Below are 25522 nucleotides of genomic sequence, written 5' to 3'. Positions count from 1 at the left end.
CTGCAAAGAAACAACATTTAATTCGCCCTTGCATGCTGTGTGGCTTCCCATAGATGAAATGGTATTTATGCTTGACAAACATTCCAGTCAGTATCTCAGGTAAGATGATGTGCTCAGCAAGAGTTGAAGCCCATCAAAATGAAGGTTAATCTACACCAAGAGAGGAAATGTCATTCAATCATTGCTAGCAAGGCTGCAGGAGTCTCAGCAACCAACAGAGGTGACAGTCCTTTTGGGATGGTTGGTTTGTTTGTTTGTTGTTGTTTTTTTTTTCTTTTTTTCTGAGAATAATGTTTAAACAAGTTATGGTACAGACACTTCTTTCCTGGTGATGTAAAACAAACTGCTACAACACACTACAGACTTGTTTTTAGGAGAACAAACAAACAAACAAACCAATTCCCATGCTAGTCAGAGAAAGCCTGGTTAGATTGGAGTCTAGACCCTGGAAAACTTGCTCAGAGGTCACAAATCTTGGAGTGAACAAAGAAAAGGCTGATGTTACAAGGGAGGAAATTGGCAGATAGAAGCCAACAGAACTGCTAGCTGAAGCCTAGCCATTTGTGCCTGCTGAGCTCTGTATGAGAAGAGGTGGTTTCTTTCTCTACTACTACTTTTTGTTGTTTGTTTTAGGGCTTACTGTAGGAAAGAAAGCAAGTGTGATGAGAAAACACTGACTATGGTGCAGCTGAAGTGTTTGTCAAAGGGCCAAATTCACTGCCAATGTAATTCAACATAACTGCAAGCAATGGAGCTAACCCAGGGGTGAATCTGGCACCCTTTACTTTTCAGCTGTCTTGGTACATACTCATTAGGCAGATAAGCTTGCATTAGCCCATTAGCGTATGCTATGTTTTTAATCCATTGCGTATGTATTGCATTCATTTTGGTGTAAAACTATTAATTATTAGGGTTGAGGAAACAAGGAACATTCATTTCCTTTTTTTTAAAAAATTCATTTTCTCTGGATACACACACATTTCCAAGTTTTCCTTTCTGTAAACATTCAGTCTATTTGTCTTAGGGTACATCCATCCTGAGGGAGTACGGAGGGACCCTCTTCCCACGCTGTGATAGGTGGGCACTCGTCCTGCTCATGCTCTAAGCTATATAAATACTATGCCTGCCCTTTCACAGGGTTCAGACTCAGCATTGCCCTAATGCGGCTACATGGAAACAGGCTCATACCAGGTAAAAACTTACACTGACTTGTATGCTCTTACTTGTTACTATAGGGTCCATGCATCTGCCAGGGAAAGTCATGAGTAATAGCAACACTTCTTGCACGTAGAAATGTTCATGAAACCTCCAATTTAATCACATACACACCGCTGTTCATGGAGTGGAGTAGGGTAGGGCGTGTATGGCTTTGCTCTCCATCTTTGCCATTTCAGTTTCTTGGTTTGTGCATGTTTTTATTAGGCTTCCATCCCTTAACAACCCATTTTCTCTGCTTGTTAGTCTATCCAGTAACAGCCCTTCAATGAACTTTTACAGCATCAGATTGCAGGGAGGATACAAATATCCTTCCCTTCTAGGATACAAATTTCTCTTATTCATTTGGCTGACTTTTTCCTAGCCTGCAGCAAAAGGCTGTTGCGATGTGCGCCATTGAATATGCTTCTCTGTCAGGTTTTCTTGGGAGATTGTGAAGGAAATTTCTTCCTAAGTTTCTGCTGTGAAATGTTTTTCTTGTCCCATCCAAATGTTATGCAATCTTCCTCTTCTTGCTATGTCTTTGTATTGTATTTTTACATTTTTTGCCCTATGCTTATTGTTTTCTTTGCTGAAAATCACAGACTATGACAAGAAAAAATGTATTTTGAGATCTTTTTTCACATAATTTTCAGTATTTTTTTTGCTGGCAAATGGTCATGTTGAGTTCTGCTTCAGTTGCAAATGGCCCTTAAAGAAGCAGCAGAGATGGAGGGTACAAAGAAAGCTCCCCGTGGTTTTGAGATGACATCTTCACACACCCAACTCGTCAGTAATTAGTGCATAGGGTCTGAGCTCTTCCCATCCCACCTGAATCTCCTTCTGGCTATGAAAAAGACCACACCGTACCAAATGCTTCAAGCCCACCATGATTCACACTTTCACGGCACCATTGAGCAAACTAGTATTATGGTAAGTTTATATGAAGTTTGCCTTGTCTCACTTTCACAGTTACCATATGGTCCTGTGCCATCTGTTAAACCACAAAAATAATTGGAAAACCATGGAAATAATTTAAACTAGGAGCAATAAGAAAACAGAACAGTTTGATAGCAGGATGATTTACGGATCATTCTATTCACTCTCCCTTTCTTGTTCAGATTCACTTATGTCATAAAAAAGTAATTCTGGGTAGTTTAGAGTGATTAGATTATCAAAAGCTTGTAACCCAGAAAGAAAAATGCAAGAAAATCAGATGTGTATAATGTAGTGGCTGATCATTACTTTTTAACTAGCAGAATTATCTCCTATTGTTTACTGGTAGTATTTTTATTAATGAAAGGCATAAGCAAGCTTTGCCAAGGGTAAGATTTAGTGTTGGGTGAACAGAGGGAAAACATATTTACAAGAATGTTTGTGAATTCTTAATTGTGTTTTAAATAACTATTTTTACACTCTTTTTGTTCACTTTTTCCAGCTAGTCAACTGAGCAAAGATTTTCTTGCAGAAATATGCACAGGAAGTAACTTTTAGGCCTGATTGTTGTTTAATTATGAAACAAAAAAGAAATTAATGAGAAAATAATGTATTTATTGGAAATAAAGTGCAGAAGGAAAGTTGAGGTCAGCCAAATGAGGAAGGGAAAGTCTATCTAGGCTGACCTACCTCCAAACAAGCCAGTTCTAGTCCCAGGATCAGGACAGCCAGGTCAGCACAGAGCTGTGCCAACCGAATTGAGCTAACTCATTTATACAGCCCCTGGGAGCCAAATGAGTACGCAGCATGGCACCGTGCCATGCAGACATACCGTCCTTCTTCCTGGGCTATCTTGGCTATCTCTTCCATGACACAGCATTGTGTAATGTAGATGTGTCCTTAGGTGACCAACCAGCACGCTCAGCGAGCAAATCCCAAACAGCAAATGCTCAGACAAAGGGCTGTAATCATTTATGAATGCTCTGTGAGCACTGATATTTGTTCAGATGAACTGCTAAATAACAAACAAATGGGAAAAATCTGGGACCTCATTACAGACAAGATATTAGCAGAGACAGGAGCTAATTTCAGCCCCCTCTCCCCAATTTGTTTGCTGCCAGCATATCAGCCAGTTGCCAAAAGTATAGCTGCATTTTCTGAACCTAGTTTTAATATTCAGAGGAGTTTTATCTTGCATTATTTTTCTTGTAACTCTTACCTGTATGGTACCACATACAATACATTTTGCCCTCGCTGTTGAGAAGTGTGAAATACACAACAGTTCCTTTTGATATATTTCAAACATACTGTTGTGTTCACCCATACAGAAAGCACTTCAGCAAATGTACTCTGCTGGTCTATTCATCTTAATGCAAAGGTCTGTTCGGAGTTTCACACTCTTCAGTCATTACTTACATGCTGTGGCACACAGTGAATTACTCGGTAGTGCCTGAAGATCTTTCAATCTTGGCAAAAAAGCCTTTATTTTTAGATTGCAAACATTAATAACAATTCAAATTGACAAAAGCCTTTGACAATACCCTTGGATGTATGCACATGTATGCACGTATTTGTGGAGAAAGAGAAACCTGAGCACATGCTTGATTGCCATCCTAAAGGCCAGGTTTTTCCACTGTTGTAACACCAATGTTTAGCCAGAAAAGGACTTACAGTCATGTGGTAAAATCATATAGATAAAGCATTTGGAATTTGCCTGTTATATCAAACTGCTTCATCTCCATGGATGACCTTTGGAGAGAATGAAAAAAAATTAAAAATACTGTGCAAAATGCAATATATTGTCTGGAAACTTATTATATATTAGTCATAAAAAACCTTTCATTCATATTCTTTTGCCAAGACATAACTAGAAGTAGATAACTTTCAAAAACTAATTTCTAAATCCAGCAGCCATTTTTTTGTCCTAGATTCTCATAAACTGAGTTATGTGATACTGATTTTCCCTTATTTGGGAATGAAGCTACTCCAGTCCCATCAACAGTGTGCTGGAATCAGAAGGCCTGGGTAATTTGGGACAAATACCTTACTTTTTCCTCTGCCATTTTCTCTGTTCAGCAGAGGGTGATGGTACTATTTTATTGCCTTGTAAAGTGCTTTGAGATCTGAGGATGACTGGAGCCTTGTGTAAGTGTCAAGTACAACCACATTTCTAATATCTAATGAAGCCAAATTCTACTCCTGTATATACAAATATGACTCCTGTTAAATTCAATAGAATGTCATAGGATGTAAGAAAGAACATTTATACAGTCAGCAACTGATACACGGATCAATTTTCAAGCTGTATTAGAAAGATTTTTAAATCTAAGTAATACTCAACCTGAAGCATTCTGATGGACTTAGTTTTGTATTTCATTTTTTTCCTGTGCTTTGGTATGAAAGACATTCTTCTAGAGGCCTCAGACCTTTTATGCCTATAATTTTATGCCCAGTGAGGCTACGGGATCCGGGCATACCATGACCTGGGGGCAGAGGAGGAGATGGCATCCAGCAGTACTGCTCAGGGCTCACCAGACACGGTACTCTCGGCCGGAGTCAAGAAGCCCCTGCCCTGCAGCTGCTGAGCAGCCTTGTTGAGCCTCTCTGGATGTACTCGGTACCCAATTCCCAGATGTAGAGAAAAGTCGTGATCCTGTGCTGGGAAGAGAGGAGCTGCCAGAGCTATTGCGAAGGAGATAAAGTCTTTGTCAGCCCCTCAGGAAGGCCATATCTGAAATGACCAGCTTGGTGTTTGTAGGATGGAGGCCAAAACTACATAGAATTTACTGCAAATCAATGTATTATTGCAACAGCTATATCTTTCTAGTCCTAGTAGAAAAATCAAGCTTCTATGACCCTGGTTTACAACTGTAAGGTAACACAAAGTTTAAATTAGACCAGATTTTTTCCAGTTTGGATCAATTTATCTACAATAGAAGAATCTTATGAACTTTTCTCTCTGTAATATGTAGAAGTTGTTACTAATATTACAGTATTTAGGTTTTCTGAACACTCCCAGCCATTCCTCTGCTTCAGCTGCTTTTCTCAGAGCAGATAAATATTTGCAACAAGTAGAGCTGTGTGAGCCAGCAGGGGGGGGGAGAAAAAAAAAAAGACAAAAAAACCTGGCAAGCAAGTTCTCTATTTCTTTGAAAACTCTCCAACACCATGAATCCTGTGAGAGCTTAATTAAAATGAAAAGGGAATTTTCAAAGGGAGAAAACAAAATAAGCTTTTTTAATGGTCTATTTTTGTTCTGAGCTCAGAAAATCTCTTTCTCTTTTTCAACTGATTTCCCCAAAACATAAATATTGGCAGCTTTAAGGTTTGTTTTTCATCCTCTTGAGCAAGAGGCAGTGAGTTCAAAAGCTTTTTCCAGTCAAGCTTAGAGGGTTTGCTCACCAGAGCTTGGATTTCTGACACAACTAGTGAGTCTAGAACAGTAAACACTACCATGAAATTAAAGTTGCCATTTCAAGGGAATGATGATTAAATGGTAATGTATTCACTTTGCTGCTAATTAGAGGAACATGTTTTTTTCAGCCACAGCAGTGCATAAGGGTCAAGGTCCTTAGGCTCACATGATTAAGGGTTATTTTTGCAGCCAACCTCACGCGAAAAGCAAACTTCTCATCCACCTCCCTTTCACCAGCTAATTGAGTGGCTGGGTGTTGCTTTAACAGGAGTCCGGATCAAGACTTGAATGTCTCAGTCCATATCAAGACTTACCTGCTCCAGCCATCTGCTGTTAATCTATTACTAGTTGATAGTTCAAAGTTTTAGAGACAGAAATTGCTGGAACTTGGAACACTTTTTTGGATATCCACCATTCTTGGCAAAAATGCATGTGCCGCTTCAGCCCAAAATAAGAACAACAGCAAGCTAATATTTAAGCTTCAAATTTTTTTCAAACAATCCAAGTGACAAAAAGGGTCATATATATCAGTTTGCTTCAATCATCTCTGCAGCAGACTGACACTGAAATACGGAAACTTACACGTTAACTATTGATGAAAACACAATTGCAGAATCCCTTCTGACTTCACAGGTGTAAATCAACAAATTATTGCAGTTGCTGTTGCAGGTTTTCAAAAGCTCTGAACGTACACGGTACTTTTCTGCTCAGTCATGAACTCTTCTGAGCACAGTCCCTAGTAGCCATGTGTTCATGTACAGCGTGACTGTGCGTAAGACCAGACTCATGGCGTGCGCAATGGAGAGTCCAGTGTCATTGCACATTTGATGCAGTGTTTGATCTTCTGAACTAAACAATGCAATGTAAAGGCTTGTGTGAAAGTATTGTAGCAGCTGGTTTACTTTGCACATGAGAGAGTTACATCCCACCAAAGGGAGGGTGCAGAGCCCAGTCTTACTGCCTGTGACATTGCACTTGAGCAGATCAGCTAATAGGAACACATATGCACGGTCATTTACGTGTCCAATGTCAGACACAGTAATTAGCAGTGGCAGGGTCTCTTTCAAATTGGAGACTCAGGACCTGGCCCCATGGACTTATCCCTCCAGACAGCACTGCTGTGTTCATTCAGAAGTTCCCTTAAAGCGCTTTTAAGTCACTGTACTTTCCTGTGCACTGCTTGCCAGTCCTATATGTGGTGAACATCTTTCCACTAGCGGAAGAAAGTGCTGTGCATGTGTTTTTTCTTCCAGAGGTCATTTATGGGACAAAAATCAGTCTTCTAGATGACTAGCTTAGGATTTTAAAAACATGGTTTGCGCTAGACTTATTTTAAATATTGATGGTAAGATTTAGCCAAGGTTGTCTGAGGATAACGGTGGCTTATGCAACCGGTCAGCACACAGCTATGTGCTGATCGATTTCTCTATTTCATAGGGAATCTTTTTGTAACTGGTCCAAAGACCAGCCCATTCTTTCCCCATTTATTTGTAATTTAATCTGGGTACTTAATGAATTACAAAAATGGACAGAAATTAGCTCATCATCCCATAAAAGAAAAACATTTCTAATTAAAAACTATGAATGTGGGTCACACTTTGCAGAAGGAAGCATAAGTCAAGCATCATTCTTCTTGATTTGTTCCAGGTCACTGTTTTTCTCTGCCTGGCTGCAAAACACTAATGGATCGTCATGATAAAAATTCACTTTTGCACCCATCTGTTACATTGCACTTTTAATGTCTATTTTACTTAATGTATCTTGATTCTACCCCACTCCCAGCTGCAAACCACCACACTTTATTAGAATAAAATTTTATCCGTTTTGGTCCTATAAATGAGAGTAGAAGTTGTAGACAGTTTTCTTTGCAGCACTGGCAGTTTTAAGTTTTAGCATATGTTAGCATAATAAATTCATTCAAGACAATTTTCAAGTGCACATTCCTCTCAGACTCAGTTTTCTAGACACTGCAGTGGGTCCCTCTAATCTAAGTTGTTTATATTGGCATTAGCAGAGAGCTTCTATAGCAAAAGAGTTAAAAAAAGACAAAGTCAGTAGGGAAGATTTTTCATGCTTCAAGGAATATTGAAGATGGGTACATGAAAAGGGAGCTGGAAATGTTTTCCTGATGAAATGGGACCTAAGCAGATGTCTTCTAATATAAGCATCATTTGATAACCAATGAAAGACAAGAGATTTTGGACTACTCTGGCATTCTGCTGTTAAAAAGAAGATATTGAAGAGGAAAGAAAGATGAGCAATAATGAACATTGAAAAGAAAATGTCAATAGAATACATCTCCAGAGCTGATGGTCTAATGCAGCAATTATCAACCTTTTTTCTGATTCTGACTCTCTTGCAGATCAATCGTGTTCAAGCAGCCCCAGATATAAGCATCAACAGTGGATGAACATGTATTATTATTAGGTTAACAACCCTGGTAGGCATTATGATCCCCAGTTTGGGAACAACTGGTCTGATGGAATTAGTGCCAGTTCTGTGCACTGTGGCAGCACCTCAAGGCCTGAGGTGGATCACTGTGTTACCTGAAATGAGGGGACAAATATTGACTCAAAGAGCTTTCAGTTCAAGTATTAGATGGATGAAGTGGACTGAGAGGTCACAGCAAGATAATCCTGACAAACGTAATAAGCACAACAGTTATAACTACTGGCCACCCACCTATTGCCAAATGTTTTACAGATTTTGTGTGATTAATATTTGTATGCCCTTCTGTGTTGTTGTCTCTTCTGAGCAAATTACATGATCTTTTAAATCTGTATGCTCTGTGGATCTTTCACCTATCACAGTGCCTGACACTTTAGTAGCTAACAGTAATACATCCGAGACGCTCTTTGAAAAGCCCTGGGGCAGAGAAGGGGGATGCAGTAACTCCACAAACAGACTCTGCTCACAATGAGTGAGTTTGTGGCAGGGCTGTTCATGTGATTCCTGTGAGTCACGGCATTTCTCTGCTCTTCATCTCAACTTGATGGACTTGGGTTACCATCATACCCTACAAGCTCATACAGAGCCCCTATACCTGCCAGCTGTGTCATGCCTTGTGACACCTCTCTTCTTCATGCAATGTTCTGGAGGCTTAATTGGAAAACTTTTCATCCAGGGCCCATCCTTTGGAAATCCTAGCATGCTAAACTGTATTTTATTCCTGGGAGTGGTAACAGTCCTTCAATTCAGCCCCCCCAGAAATAGTTTCTAATTAGGAAATTTAGTGGAATTTCTAAGTCAACAAATTGCTTTTGAAAAATCACCCTGACAAATAGAATTTGCAGCTAAACTCCCTAAACTTCTTTTTGAAGCTTTTCTGTTAGGGTGGAATAAAAAAATAACATTAATTTGGTCAGGCATGGGGAGAGAGCAGCATCTGGGCTAATAGTGAAGGCATTCACCCAGGATAAAGAAAAGTAGTCTGCTAGGCTCTACTTCAAAGGACAATTTCCCTCATTTATATTGCATACATCTGGGAGCAGAGATCCCTTCCTTCAAGGTGAATGTCTTAGCCAGAAAGCTGTAGACTTGTATTCAAGTCTATGACTTTTTTCTATCATCTGTCTCAATGGATGTTTAATTACAGCTGTGCAATCTGGGCCAGTTTCAAGGCAAAGGACCAAGAATGCCCCCATCCACAGATTTCCTTAAGTTGTGAGGTTTGAGCATTCCCCTGGTAGATGGGAGTTGAGGTTCCACTTTCCTTGGGAAGAAGGCATGTTTCCTTCATCTTCCGTGAATAATTAGCTGGGTAACTTTTACTTTTACTGGGTAAGAAGTGTCATGGGACTACTTTTCCTATCTTCCAAAGCTTTGGCTGACTCGGTGGCAGTTTCTGAAAGAAAGGCATTAGGCACCTAACTGCAGAAGCAGGCTCAGGGGTGTGAATCCTGAGCAGTGGGAAGCAGCTCCACTCAATCCAGGCTAAGGGACCTACATTTAGGGCACATATTTTTCCTCCTGCACAGTGTGTGACCTTTTGGCAATCTGACTCTTAGCAGCTGAAATTTTTGATGCATGCTTAACCAATCCATCATGTTGGGAGCCTAGGGCTGTCGTTTGAGAGCTGTGAATCCCATTAAGCTTCCGCACACCTAAAGGTTAAGAATCACGAAGCTGTGATTCATCCCGTTCCTTCTGGAACTATGTTACTAAGGGAAGAAGCAATGGTTGGAAGGGGGAAAAAGCAGTGGTTGGAAGGGGTTGCTCCTTCAAACTTCCAGCAAATGGAACCTAAATAAAGCAACGAGTCATCACCCAGACAGACAGATGCTGGGGAAAGCACTGAGACAGATGGATCATGAGGCAGATTTAGCATATTCACCTAGTCTTCTTGGAAGTACTCCCACACCCAGGGAACTACCTTAGCTGAAAGAAACACAGTGCCAGTGGGATCTCTGCCCATTTGTCCTGACCAAGCGGGACCCCTTCACAAGAACAAATGCAAGACAAATAAGATCAGATTAAATATAAATAAGAAGGAGCCTGATTATCTCATACCTCTGATGAAGGTACTGCCCTAGAAGGATGGGGAATAATCTTGGTTGCCAGACACTGTTTATGAATTTCATTAAAGAAAAGCCATTGGATAAAATACATAAATAGCTTTAGGTGCAGAACCTGAATTCAAACCCAGACTTTCCCCCCACCCATAACAATAAACATTTAACAGCTTTCATGGGGCACGGGAATGGTGGGGGGGAAGCACCTTCAAGTTTGATATGCAAGAGGGTGCAAGTGAGATGCACATTTTCCTCTGCTGATTTTATACCTTTTTGAATTTCCTTTGAATAAAACCATTCCTGATGTGATATAGAGCAGTCATTCAGTCCCGTCAGAATAGGTGCTGTGTATTACTTGTTCTGAAAACCAGCAGTTATGTTACATTAAAACCAATAAAGCAATTGTCATGTTTTATTTTAAAAGCACCTTTCCCAAAGTGCTAGATTCTAGTCTCAAGAGCATAATGCATAGATTACAATAGAGCTTGAAAATCTGACCACCCTACTTGCATACAAAGGCATAGCGATTTGAGATTTCAGGTTATGCAACTGTTTGTATACACTGCACATCTGAGAGCTGAAGCTGGCCTTGAACTGGAAAAGGATTAAATAAGTCAGTCTCATTTCTTCATAAAACCCCAGGCTCCTTGTGATGCTAGTAGATTGTCTGAGTCATAGCTTTATATTTATAAACCATGGCTAGTGTTTTCACACATTTCAAAATAAAAATAAATGTAAAGTCATTTGTTCAAGGAAATTCACCATCTCCAAAGCACATATTTTTGCACTTCTAGTTATCAATTGAAATGAAAAGTTGCAACAAAAGGCTGGCAAGGTTTCTGGTTTTTCTAAGTTGTGGGTTTTGTTGTTTGGAGATTTTTAACAGAAGATTGATCTATTGCATAAGGTTCCAAGAAGTTTTTAAATTGAATTGAAATTTTTCCATGTCTGTTCAAAAAATGTGCTGAGAAAGATACATTTTCAGCACTTAATGAAATTAAATTTAAAAACAATTTTTCTAAGATGTTCCAACCTTATGTAAAAATAAAAAATATCTTGTCAGTTTTATGTTGCAAATTTCATTTCATACAATAACTACAACAATATAAACCTGCGCTTCGGAGATGCTGCAGTTCCTTTTAACAAATGGCTGTAAAATCAATTTGTATAAATTCTGAAACATACTGGGAAAGAAACTATGGCTTATGAATATGAAGGTATGACTCAGCCAGCCTATTATTATCACAAGGAGCCTAAGGTTTTATGAAGAAACTGAATTAATATTTGTTCAGCACTTTGAAAATGTAAAGAACAGTGTAAGTGATTATTAATTGTTGGCTTTACTATTAAAAATGGGAACTAATACCCATGTGAAATAAATGTATTTTGGAGTAATTGCATGAAAGAGTCTACAGGTAAGCTAGAAGCCTAGTAGTGGAAGCCTTGAATTTCATAATCTGAATAGAGCAGTTGGTGGAGCTTGAACATTGCACCATCATCTGCAGTCCCCTTGTACAACACTTACAGAGTTAGATCAAGGACCCCTAACTGAATGCCTTGAACATACAACTGAACTTGATGAATATCAGTTTGAGAGAGAGACAGAATTAAAGACCAATTAAAGACTATCATACTTAACATTTAAGCAGTTGATCCACACTTCCTTAGAGTCCATGAGGACTCTGTGGTGCCTCTGGCGGAGAGACATCAGGTGAATGCCCATACCCTGTAGAAAAAAATCAAGACTCTTCTTGCTCGTTCTGTCTCCCAGTCAATCCTGAGTTCCCCTCTGTCTTGTGCTCCTGTTGCAATAGGATTAGTGGAGCATGTCCACTCCCCAAAAGACTAAAGTTTGGTGGCCTGGGACTGCCTTGAGTCACCAACAAACCCCTGACTCTTCCTGGCCTTCAACCTCTTAGAGAGGCTGAGGAGAGAGCAGAGTCTGGATTGGCAACTTTCTGCAAGATTACTGTGGCCTTTAAGTCAGCAGAAAAAAAGGAGGATACCAATCTTGTTTCGGTCACATTTTCAAAGTGCTAATTAACTTGTGGATGAGGTCTGCTAGTGCAGCAGTTTTGAGTAGTGCATTATTCAACACCGGATACCTTGAAAACTAAAACAACAAGCTGCCGAGGGAGTTTTGACACCCCCTGGGTTAAACAGAAGCTTAAAAAATATTTTCAAGATTACACTTTTCTGTTTAGGTACCTAAATTCTGCCTAAATCCCATGCTGGGCATCAAAGTCCTTTTTGGATTTGGCTCTAGGTACTTTCCTGCATTGGGACATAATATATGGTCCTTAAAATACAGCAGCTCATCTGTTTGAATTTTACTAGCTAACTCTCATTGCAGTGATTATCTGATCCACTGTATTGATAGAAAACATATGCTTCAGGCAATACCATAAAATTCACAACCAGTGAGTTTTACAGACACCAAACAAAATGCCCAGATAAATCTCGAGTATTTAGTGTGTACAGTAAGCAGCTGATTTCATTTCTCACCTGCCATAGATTTATTCATTATAAGGGTATTATTGAAAATAATTTTGAATGATTTATGAGGCTCATATAGATTCAGTGTAATGTTGAGAAAATGTTGTTAATTTACTGCAAAGAGTAGATGTGGCCCCAACTCTTGCAAGCAGAATTAGTTATTTTCTTTTAACACACAAAAAACATCTCAGCACAGAAGACTTCTGTCTGCTTTTAGCTACTCAGTAGAGAAAGACTGCCAAAATCTGAAAGGCTATCACTCCCACTTTGCTTAACTGACCTTCTGAGAAATCATTCCTGCTCTAGCAACTGTGCTTTTTTGGGTTGGTGGGTTGGTTGGTTGTTGTGCTAGCATCTTTGTGCAAAGCCTTAAAGATACTCCCAAACCACCAAAAATTTTCTGTTGCAGGTTAATAAATGCAAACCTTTCTTAGAAACAGCCAATACTTCTAAATATAATCCCCAGCCAAGCACATATGCTGGTATCTCCAATAGCGTTTGTTCCGTGAATGTTTTCTGTGGAAAATCAATTCAACCAGCAGGCTGAGCAAGAGAGGTTTATCTGCCTGCTTACTCGCACTATCTCAAGGGCCAAGTTCAAAACAGCACTTTGAGTGACGTGCTCAGGTTGAAATCTGCTTCCAGCTTTTGAGCACCCTACTCATCTCCTATCTGCATCTTAACAAATTTGAAAGTGGCTCCTGTGTGGGTCCAGGTAAATCTGGCTGTGCTCACATATTTTCTGCATCAGAGCCTAAGGCTATTAACCAAAGTGCCAGGAACAGCAGGATTTACTTTCTGAACTGATCATGCATAAGAGCAAGGAGTTGCTGTCCACTGACAGTGTCATAGTATTGAAAGCCAAATTTTAACACCAGCTCTGAAGCTCTTTGAATAGTTAGGGGCTCCCAGGAGTGGGGGGGAATCCATGTGAGGCCCTACCACTTTCTGCTGGGATATTGCTGTTGATTTCTGAGATTCCTAATTGCCTAATTAAGCCAGAAGGAGTGCCTGTGCCAGGCTGTTCTGTTTAACATATGCTGTATAACAGTCCTAATTTATTTAATTTAAATATGGAGTATTTTATAGAAAATATCCAATATTAGCCTTAGCCTTATCTTCCAGCACTTTGTTTTAGTTCTACTATTGCTTCCCAAATTGAAGAGCTAATTATCTTCCCCGCATAGCCATTAGAGATTCTGTTCAGCTTGCCAGGAACCTTGTTTTTTATAAACTAAACTAAATTAGCTGCTGGAATCCTTTGCTCTCAGGTTTTTAAATCTTTGTCACAGTTCTCAGGAGACCTTTTAACTTCCCAGTGCCTCCCTTGAACTAACCAAGAATCCCAGCAGAGACCCAATGGCATGGTGTCCTCACCTAACCAACTCTCATCCCTCTCGACATTCCTGCATTTGCTAACAAGCACACTGGGCCTTGTTGGACAAAACATTGGCCATTTCTGTTTGCATCATTCTCCAACAGAGACTGTCCCTCAATCCTGTTTCCATTCAGTGGTTATCAGTTTAGAGTCCCACATACTGTCTGGGAGTTTATGACCCTCATTCCTAGGACAAAGTTCAAAGAACTCTGGATCACTCGCAGACAGTTGCTCATATCTTATCCAAACTATACTAACACAAAACATGTTTTATTTTACTTTTACTTGCAGGGAAGATGAATGATGGCTCTGTTTTAACTTTTTTATTTGCGCTCCAATATCAATAACGTTTAATTTGCCAGGAATATTGTCTTACATTCTTATCCTTCTAACATATAGGTTAATGACGTCATCAAAAGCCGTCCAAGCCAAATGAAATAACACTGTATAGCCAACCATTTTCCTGCCATTTGTTTTAAGAATAAAATGGCTTTTATTACCCAATCATACTACTTATGCTATTGCAAAATGTATAATTCTGAAGATAAAGCTGACCAGGTATGACTACACTACTTTCCCTCTGTTATATCGGCTATATAAGTATACATTTATAGGTTCACAATGAGCTGGAATGAAGTGATTCATCCCTGAAAATTGCAGTTGAGGAAACTGAAACTGTCAATAGAGAAATCAAAGCTTGTTTGTTAATGATGTTATTTCATTAAAAGTCATCTAAACAGAGCAACTTACAAAAAAGAGTTGTACGCACGCACAGAATACTTCACCACTACAGCTACACATCCCTCCAGCCAATCGTAAGCACCATTTACACATATTGGCAGTTCTTTCTAACTCACGCAATTTTTAAGACTTAAGACATAGCAGTGGTAGATTGTTCTCGGTGATCATTTCATGCCAAATGGAAGGTAGAAATGGCTTGGCCACCTTCTTAGTCATAATGGGCTTAATCACAACCCTAAAACAGCCTCTCCTTGCCTGTACCTTAACTTCATAAGCGTCATCATCCACTGACTAGGCAGGGCTGACTTCTCTGTGCATGCCAAGGTATCTCTTAGAGCAGAGTCTCACTAAACTGGCCAATGTCACCTTAGTATTACTTGTTGTGTTGCTTGCCTTATCATCAGTTTCCATTGTCCCAAGAACAGAGCCAAAGAGCATCCTTCAAAACCAGCAAACCCGGAGCCATTTATTTTGGGACAGAAAAGACAGTAGTTCACAGTTAATCATGGTTTATTATCTGTCTACTTAAGGTTTTGTATTGCTCCTGTCATTGCAGCATCTGAGCATTTTACACATAAAAAGGTTTGGCAATAGTTTAATTCCCAGAGGACTGCATGGAGCCTCTGGCTCTGCTCCCTGCTATTATACTCAATAGCTAGGATTTCCAAGGGGCCTATGGGTTTAGGTGCTTTACTCTCACTGAAATGGAATGTAATTTTTGCACTTCAGTCCTCTAGGCTGCTTTGAAAGTCCCTTCCCATACCCCTTCTAGCAAAGAGGGAAACTGTGACAAACAGTCAGTGTGCAGCACAGAACATGTTAGTGGGCTGAGGATTTCCCTATGTGCTCCCACCAACCTTTGCCCTTAGTTTTCCCTCGCCCTTGCAGTTCTTTCTGAAACCTGTGGAGGGCGTGTGGTACGAGAAATGAAATTTGTTCCTTCTCCACAAATGGCAAAGTAACGCTCATTCCTAAGGCTTATACCCAGGGAAGGTGCTGCTTACACCTGAGGAGGAGGCCACTGCCCCCCATGCCAATCCTTTGAACACCTCTAGCCCCACTCCAGCTCAGAGTCAGAAAGAGAAGGGATAGCGAGTGCCTAGTAAGCAAATTTAGGCTACACGTTGCCAGTGGCAGCTTTTGGGCACACTTAAGCAAACCATTTAACAGCACATAACAGCACATAACAGCACTGCACAACACATCAGGAGAGGAACAAACCATATTCCATTGAAGCTGCAGGGGGATATCTAGATAAGAAGAATGTGATTACCAGAGCGGTAATTTAGTTAGGACGCTAATTCTCCTAATCTTGCCCCCTCAAAAATCCCCTCACACCCTCAAGGGATATTAATGAACAGAAGTGGTTAAAACCTCAAGTTTTATGTCTCGTTTGAAAGATCAACACAGTTGTTCTAGACTAGACAGTGTAAAACTTTCCATAAAATAAAATGACAAACAAATCATTATTTGATTTTATATCCACTAGGAGCAATAAACAGAGAGGCCTCACAGCTTCTGCAGCGTCTGAGTAATTCTAAAAATTTCAGGACTGTAGCATGTAAGTGGTAAAACATCTGTTCAGTGTGGAGGGTTGTATATATTCTTTGCAGTTGTTTTTGTCATCTCTGGCTGATAAATAGTTTGGGGGCTCCCACTGTATAGAAATGGCTAAAAGGAGAGTTTAGTTTTTCAATGTCTTGTTTGACTCTTAAAAGTGCAACTATCATGTCTTCAGACTCATTTCCACTCATAGGCCTCAATATTTTTAAATTGTTTGAAAAGCTTTTTATGTTAAAATATTACAGTCAGTTTTATAGATAATAGATACCACATGCCATGACCCTACCTTACTCCTAAGTCTTTCGACATGATGTTTCTAAAGAGTTAGTATTATTATCGACATAGGCAGACCCTGAAATTGTATGCAAATTTAAGAAGCCTGTGTTGTTTGTAGGGCTGGAGAACAGATTTGGATTCTTGTTGAGCATATCACACAAATACTGGCACAGCTTTTAAAAAAACAGATTTGGAACTGGGAATGTTATCAGAGCTGCCCAAGGTCTTCCTACCTGTCTGGCTTCAGGTTTCTCTGTAAAGGGGTGTTTTAGGTTGGCCATTGGTTTCATAGCAGTCTAGAGTTTATGCTTTGGTGACCGCAGAACCTGAGTTTATGTGACATTTCTTTATGGTAGAAATGCAATTGGTTAGTGTCACCTATTGACACTATTGAAAAATGTCTCCACTAGACTAACAAAATCTCACTTCTAAACCAGATTTTATGTTTTATAATTGAAATTACTACGTTGCCAAATACCAAACTATACTATGCACACTAGTAAAAAGCGAGAATCTCTTTCCAGAGAGGAGACTCAGCATTTTAGTGAATCAATGAGTTTACCTCACTTTTCTCATTCAGATCTCATTTTACATTCACAGCAACTAGAAAATTAAAAGGGAGAGAAAGAAAATATTATCTTTTAGCCTCGAAAAGAACTTTTCACCTAGAAAAGGTGCAGTAACCAATTCCCTTCCAAGAGTTTGTATTTTCCTATCAAGCCTCTCCCAAAAAAAGCAAAATTTAACACCCTGCAGAAAGGAGGTGCATGCAGAAAGGATTGCCGTAGTTGCCACATAGATTTCTCTTTCAAAATGTTCTAGTACTAACAACATGGTTTGCATGGCTATAAAGCATAATACTACACGATGTAGCAGACTTCCTTGCTTCTGCAACAGGCACTAGTGACATATGTTATGTCACTTGAGACAGATGAATTAAACTTATGTTGCTATTTGGAAGTTGTTCACATCTATCTGAATTGTTTACAGAGGGGAAAAAACAACTTCTTGCAATAAATTTGTGGAGCAATATACTGCTACATAGGACGGAGGGGATCTGTCTTAGTTTCTCCTCTAGAATCTGAAAATATATTGTTCAGCTGCTTCTAAAATCTCAGGCTCTCTTCTCTCCGGGTATGCATTGTCTTGCACATATTACTGTTTGTTATTTATTAATTGCAGTTTCTCACCAAGGGCATTACCTAACAGTGTGGAAGCAAGTTTTCAATATGAGATTGACCTGTGACTTGCAGGGGTGAAAAGCTAATGAAGTCGGCAGGAGTAACCAGAATGAGAGGGGGCTTTTAAAACTCTCACGCTTTTAAAATCCTCTCAGAGTAAAATTAATTCACTGACTCTTCTCACCTCTGTAAGCCACACTGATGGCAAAGAGATGGTGGGTAAGAAAAAGAATATATTTCCTGACGTTCTGAATTATTTTATATACAGGTCATGCATGTTTATGTAATCTGGACATACTGCAAGCATCATATTTCAGTATATCTAACACAGAGCCTCTCTCCAGTAGGAAACCTGAAGTGTCAGAGGCTCCTCTTGATACAGTGGCTCTCAAATTTTTTGTTCTGAATTTTTCTTGGAAAAAAATCTGTCTAATTTCAAAAGAAGCAGGACTAGAGTGCCGAGTGATGAGAGGATTTTTTTAGCTCAGTTTCAGTGAGAAGAGACTTTAGGATGGGAATGTTGTGAAGTAATTTCATTATCTTCTCGGAGCCTGATAATACTGCTAGTAGTGGTATTCAGGCTATAGGTAGACCTCATACTGCAGATGCTTCAGTTGAGCAAGAGAAACAGCTCTTATGATTCTGGGAAAGGAGGAGAACTAACTGGTAAGACACCCAAGTGTACAGAGCAGATGAGAGCAACCACCAGTGGGACAAGACTTATTTAACCTGAATATATATCCATCACGCCACTCTCTCCTAAAGAGATTTCTATACAGCTCTGAGCAAAAGATCAAGTTGTTTTTCTTGGAAGCTAATTTCTCATCTTTCTCTCCTCCTCCAGCACCTTACTAACACTATTTCAATACACGAAGATTCAGATAGTTAAAGTTACTGTGCAAATGGATACCTTTGGAGTGATTGGAACCAAAGAAGTCAGGGACTTCCAGTAACCAGTCTGCTTCTTTTTGAGACTTACAGACATTTAGCATAGGATATAAAAAAAGAAAAAAAAAAGTACACCCAGTACACCAAAATAGGAAGAAAGTCAGTTATCTTTTAAAATGTAGTCAAAGGTACTAATTCTGTTTTCAGCACTTTGCATAATCACCATGAACTAAATGGCCATTAGAGCACCTTTCTAACAGAAACTAACATGGGAAGTAGCCACGCAAATCCATTTCTTCCCAGCCACTGTGAATACTGAAAAGCAAGGGGAAAAAATATCTTAAATCCTATTAGGACAATGACCCCTATACATTCCAGTCCAAGATTAATTCTTTCCTACAAGGGCATACAGTACATTATTTCAACCACCTTTTCAACAGGAAAAAAGAAAGACATTTTGAAGAAAAATGAGAAAAGTCCTGATTCCTTAGAGCCATTAAACATATGCTTAACTTTAAGTACATGTGCAATATTCAGCAAAGCAGAAGCATAAAGTATAGATTTGATTTTTAATCATCTGTTGATTAAGCTCTATGCTGATTTGAAGAGTTCTGCAGTATGCAGACATGTGAAAAAGAGAAGCAAGTTAAAGGGTTAGCTGTTTAAAGGGCCAAGTTAAACAAGATGTAATTATGGCTTCACTTAGTCTTTTCATTCCACTTCAAAGCTTCCATGTGTGGGAAGGAGTTCGGCAGGATAGAGTCAGCTTTGGTGTCTCATTTAACTTGACTTTTTTCAATGACCAACCCTTTTCTAATATGCCTAATTCTTTGAGATACCACAGGACAAATTCTGCTTACTAACTTCAAAGAAGTCACACTGATACCATTTGGTCCAACCCCTTTATAAGGATGAGCCATTATTTTTCTAATTTGGATTTTATTGCTGGCATAAAATCTTTAAAATTGCAGACAGAGAGCAAGCTTTAAGGCATTGTGAGAAAAGAAAAAGGCCCAGGACCATATACTCTGAATCTTTTATCTTAATATCTAATAATAAACCCACAGGTAATAACATAGCCTGTGAAATCTTCTAGCTAGGTGCTTAATTAAAAAGCAAGATCAAAGGTCATTTCTTCATTTAGAATACAAATCTCTCCCTTTGAAACTGTAAGGGAGGGGGCAGTGTTCAATAGCCCGAAATACAATGCTTTGGTTCATCGGTCCCATGCTAACCCTACCGCAAGGTCATCATAGCTGGAATGAACCAAGCATGTCGGCCCCCTCTCTAATGCCTTTTTAAGGATGGCATCTTGCATTTGTGCTTTCTGAGCCTGATCTCACAAGCTGCATACTGATACCAGCTGGAGGAAAGGCTGCAAGATCAAGGTGAGTATGACCAGCACCAGGCTGTTATCCAGGAGAAAGTGGAACTCCAGCACGTGCAGTGTAGGGGTGGGCAAGGGTGTTTTACAATAAAAGTTACCTGCATAGGTTACAACAGCAAATACTCTGTTTCTTAGCCTTTTCCTAATGCAGCATGAAAGGGAAAGCAGGCCATGACACTGTTAAAAATTTTGAGTTTAATGACAGATGTAGCACAGGTAGCATATTAAGTACAACGGTGGGCAGGATTTTATCAGACACAGGTGAAAGATAAGACTAGTCTTGTCGTGATACTAAAAAAAAATCTCCATGCAGTCCAAAATCTGTTCCTCATGCAACTTAGAGATTTCAGTGAGAACACCCCAAACATGTTTGATAACTTGAATTCGGCAGGAGTTAATACTCTCGTTTAACTCAGCCAAACTATAATATAGCACAAATATACAACCTTAATATATACAAAACCAGAAAAGAAAAGAAACCATCCATCTTTTTTTGCCTTTGTGGTCTCTTCTGAACTTTCTACTTCAACAGCAACTGCCCACTGACATTGTTTCCCCAGGAAAAAACAAGTACCAGCCATGACACAAAGTTAGTGACTGAAAGTATCTATAAAATCCTAAAACAAGTTGATCAGCTATAGCTTTAATTACCTTTGCCACAATGTACAGCAAAATTTAAATAAGTGTAGAACAACTTCGTTGTTCTACAGTATCCTGATGATGTAGATCTGTTACGGAAGTAGATTTTGATCCCCAGGATTGATTTCCTACCATTGCTGACAGGACTCACACTGGAAATTAAATATCCCCAAAGCAGACAGTTTGCTTCCAGAGATTTTAGAGGAATAGGCCCTTAGTTTGGGCTGAGGCTTTCAAATTTTTCAAGGCTGTACATCTCAGTCAGCTTACCCTATGCCTCATTCAATGTGAAATAGCACCTCTTTCTGCCACATTACAATCTGAGGAAGAAGCTAGCAAGGGGTATGCTTTTTCCTTTATTTGCAGTTCTCCTTCTCTCACCTAATGGGATTAATATCCAGCTCTCATTACAGTAGCAGTCCAAGCCTAAGGGGTGTGAAAATCTGAGACATAATCTCTACCATTTCTATTAATTTCTAACTACACTGAATGAAATTTTTTTTCTTCCTAACACTGACATCATTTAGTAGTCAATTTTTTAAAGTATCATTTTGTGTTGTCTGACAAATCATACCATTTTCTTGATCTTAACATGTAGAGTATCTCTTCTAGTACAGCATAAGGACAGTTGATGGCTGTTGATGTTAGAAGCAGCTATCACAATGTTATTCTCTATTTTTTGCATTTCTGACAACTATTTTCATTTTTATGCTTGTCTTGATCCACTGTCCCATCATTAAAATCAATATGTGGTGGCTTATATGGTCTGTTGTCATATAAGTCATCTGAATAGTCAGCTGATTATGTCTTTATTTGCCTTCAGCATCACTTTCTGTGGTTTGCACAGTTCTGCGCATGGATGTTTTATTTTAAATAATAATTGAATTCACTGAGTAAAATTTGTGATTAATATAGTTGTGACTTATTCCAGGAGCACTAGACACTGGTGAATAATGGAAAAATATATTTTCTGAATTATTTATTTGAAAGATATAAGAATTGTACAATAAATTATTCAACTAATATGATTCAACCGGTCTTTAGTCATATTTAAGGTAGCTTGTGCTCCCTCTACTGGATGATTAGTTGCTTCCAAAGGAACTAAAAAACTGTGGAGTCAGGATTTCAGAATTATTTTTTAAAATATCTAAAAATACTTGACTAAAGGACAGTGTTTTTTTCAGCATTGGTACTTAAGTTCAGAAGGGCATTTCTTGTTGGGCAACCATCTTTTAAAAGGCCAAGTTTTAGACCTAATTACTTGGCAACGTAGGTTGAATTCAGAAAAACTGATAAATGTTACTCCTTAAGTACTATCTGACACTCAATGATAACTATGGCTTGCCCAGGGTAGGCAAAGGCATAAGGCATCCGAGTAGTACTTACGCAAGCGATGACTGGTGGCATTCATTGACCATGGGAATGTCTGGATGTGTAGAGCACCTCAAGCTTTACAATCTTAATGCTGGTCAAAGTCTTCAATAAATATTTCACTGTCTGAACATAATGTATTAAAATATTAATGATAGGAAGTGGTGAGTAGATGTTGATGCCATCAGGCATGGGATGGGCACTGACACAGCTCAGTCTGCTCCTTTAGGTCCCCTGCACACAAGAGAAAGCATCCTGTCCCCACCCCAGTCCTGACCATAGCAGCAGGTTTGATGTGTGTCATACAGTAAGAAAAACAGGTTTCATTTATTATCCCGATTAGGCTGCAGTGATCAAGCATGGAGCTGCTTGGCAGGTACCCCACAGCAGCCAGGATTATATCATTTGCATCATATTATCCCTTTTCCAGTTACTCAGCCCTCCTTGGACTTCCTTTTCCCCGACCCAGTCTCCTCGTAAATGAACAAATCGTCCCCAATTACTTTTTCCACATTGGTCCTACTTTTGCTATATCAATACACAAATTTGGGGTTTTTTTTATGGTTTCCTCAGTCATCTCAGCCTTGTATGGTATTTCATAGAACCATAGAATCATAGAATGGTTTGGGTTGGAAGGGACCTTGTCCTTGCAAGATACCACCCTCAAAAGGCTCCCAACACTCCCCTCTAATTTCCCAGGAAGTTCAGCCCACTCTCACATAACTCCTATAAAATTCAGGCATCCCTCACAGTGCTAACTGTAACTTTTGCCAGCCTCTTACGTGGTTTATCTGTCACATCCAGCAGTTTCCTAAGCCATGTGCAGTAGTTCTCCACATACTGTCTGGTTAGCTTAGCCTCAGCCCAGGGCACCACCGGCAGTCTAGTCATAGTAATAATAATAAAAGACTATGATCTGCTCATTCTTCTTCCTCGGTACATGATGCTCATCTTTTCTTGGCTGGCCCTTCAGATCTTTTGATTTCTGACTGCCAAAGGTCCCGGGTCTTTTCAACAGACCTCACCAGACTCCACCAAAACCTCTCTCAAAGGCTAGCTAGAGAATGCTATGGAGAAGCATTGCAAAGTTTGTGATGATCCTGATCCAACACATATTGAAGGACAGTCATTCCATTTTCCTTTTCTCTAAACTTCAGTCATGCCCCTTGAGAGTAATTTATTCTGGCAAAAGCAAATTGAATCTAATTCTTAACTTACACTGAAATCAGTATGACTTCAGTGAAGTCAGTGAAGTCAAATCAGAATACAGCTAGGATAAATGAAAGAAAAATCAAGCCTGCTTTGTGGGACAGCAAAGAAAAAAAGTCCATAATTGCTAACATTAGAATTGGTTCCTAAAAGTGATGGACATCAAACAACCAGATATAGTCAAAATCTATTCACTTGCATGTTACTTTCTTAACTCCATATGCCAATAAAATAGCATCATGCTACCAATCACACTGCTATCAGCAGTCTTTAGATTACAGCTTTTATGGTGAGAGAATGGATGGCATCCCTTTGGAGAAATAAAGAGAACAGGAAATATATTCATGGCTTCATAAGCAGAAATTCAGAGTGGAAATCTTGAATTAATTTACTTAGTTCAGATGTAGGATTGTATAAATGTTTGTCATTATTTCTAGTGTAAAAATGAAGATTCATATAAAGAGAATTTGTCAGAATACTCATCACGTTTCCATTATCTAGGAAAAATGTGACTTGGGATCCATTAAACACAAAAGAGTGAACAGCTAACTCACTTCCTGATAGTTATATCAAGATTAGTTAGAGTAATATAGCAGTACAGTACATACAAAAGTGGTATAGATTTATTTATAATCACTCTAAAAATGGTGCTGAAGAGATATTTTTGGCAAAAAGCAAAGAATGCGAGTTAAGATTAAGGGGCATAAGTTTTTACTGGCAAAATAATTCTTTTTTTTGTAACTAATATAAATATTTTCATCAATATTAAGATTCTGGAATTCAAGCATCGCTAAAACAGTCCACTTTTTTCTTTAATAACATCATTCTTGTTGTTCCTGCCCTGATAAGTGCATTAATATCACTAACACTCCTACTCATTATTTCATTTAGCCCAGTAACTGGGAGCATCTTGAGGGTGCAGGTATTTGTAGATACACACAGTCTTGTTGCCTTCTTCAAATAATCTGTCTCTAAGAACGTGAGGGCATTTAAGACTGAAAATGATAACTGCTTTTTCTTATTCATTTGATTTCTATTAGAAGCAAGGAGGCCCATACTGGGATCAGGATCTCCACTATCTTCAGACCCAATACAAAACCAGAACCAGACACCTTCAGAAATTATTGGAGAGTACCTGTATGGCAGTTGCACTCATCTCCAGTGGGCCCAGGATGTGTTGGAGAGACTGCGTATGTGCACTTTGCTCTGTGCGTGAGAGGTAAATCTGATGCATTTGAGATCTATTGCAGTTGTGGTGCACAAACAGGTCACCCGCCAGGCACACGTCCATTGAGTCCATCACATCCTAGATAGCGTGAAACTGGCAGGTTGCGTTGCCTTACCAGCGGCTGACAAGATAAGAATAAAGCCATCTCAGCTAGTTAGAAACTTGCCAGGTGGCAGCCTTTACACTGTGGTAGCCATTTGACAGATGGGAAAATGCACCAGAGACAGAAAAAATCCACCACATGGAGCATTTTCCAAGCAGGCGTGGGAAATGAATTCACGCGCTCTGAATCCCACTTGAATGCCTTAACTAGAAGACCATTCTTCAGCTTGAGAAAGAAGATCATGTTGGGAAAATATGGTATGCAAAATGCAAAGATATAAGACTCCGTATAAAAGACCTAATATGAATAATATTTAATTTTGTCCAGACCTGCACCAAAATTTTGGAGGAATTTAGGTCTACCTTTTTCTCAATGAAATACCTAAATTTCAGGAAACAGATTCTGAAATATTTCAAGGAATGAAATTTCCAAATCTGGTCTAAAACTGAAAGTTCATACAAAAAGGCATCTTGTTACAGGTTTGAGAGGCAGTATTTTTCGCCATTGTAAGGAACAGAGAAGCATTCACAGCACAAGCCATTCTTTTCAGGACAGAAATAGAAGCCAACACGACCCTTAGGTTATCATGTATTCAACAGTACTTTTTTTAGAGGAGTGCTCTTTGTCTGAAAGCATCAGCTGTTACTATGGTTGCTAAACACTGCAGTAAGACTTTTATGTTTGCATGTGAATTGTCAAATCCTAATAATATAGACTGAAATGTTATATGCCCTGTGACTGCCTCAGACTGAAGTTTTGTGGAGCATTTTACCTCTAACTGTTCATAGTCTCTCTCCAAATGAGGCTAGGTTTTGTCTGTGTTAGAAATGCTGGTGACCTCTTCTTTCATAAGCTCTTGTCCTTAGAGAAGGCACTCGAAATTTGGCAGGAAGGTGAGAAACTGAAGATTCACAGCTGCAGCGGATGTTAAAAGAAGCAGAACTCCAAACATGTTAAATACCAGATCATGTTACATACTTGAAAAAACCACCAAATTATTCTCTCT

This window comes from Gymnogyps californianus, chromosome 4 (genome assembly GCF_018139145.2).
Source record: "Gymnogyps californianus isolate 813 chromosome 4, ASM1813914v2, whole genome shotgun sequence".
NCBI classification, from domain to species: domain Eukaryota; kingdom Metazoa; phylum Chordata; class Aves; order Accipitriformes; family Cathartidae; genus Gymnogyps; species Gymnogyps californianus.
Note: the sequence above shows the minus strand (reverse complement) of the source record.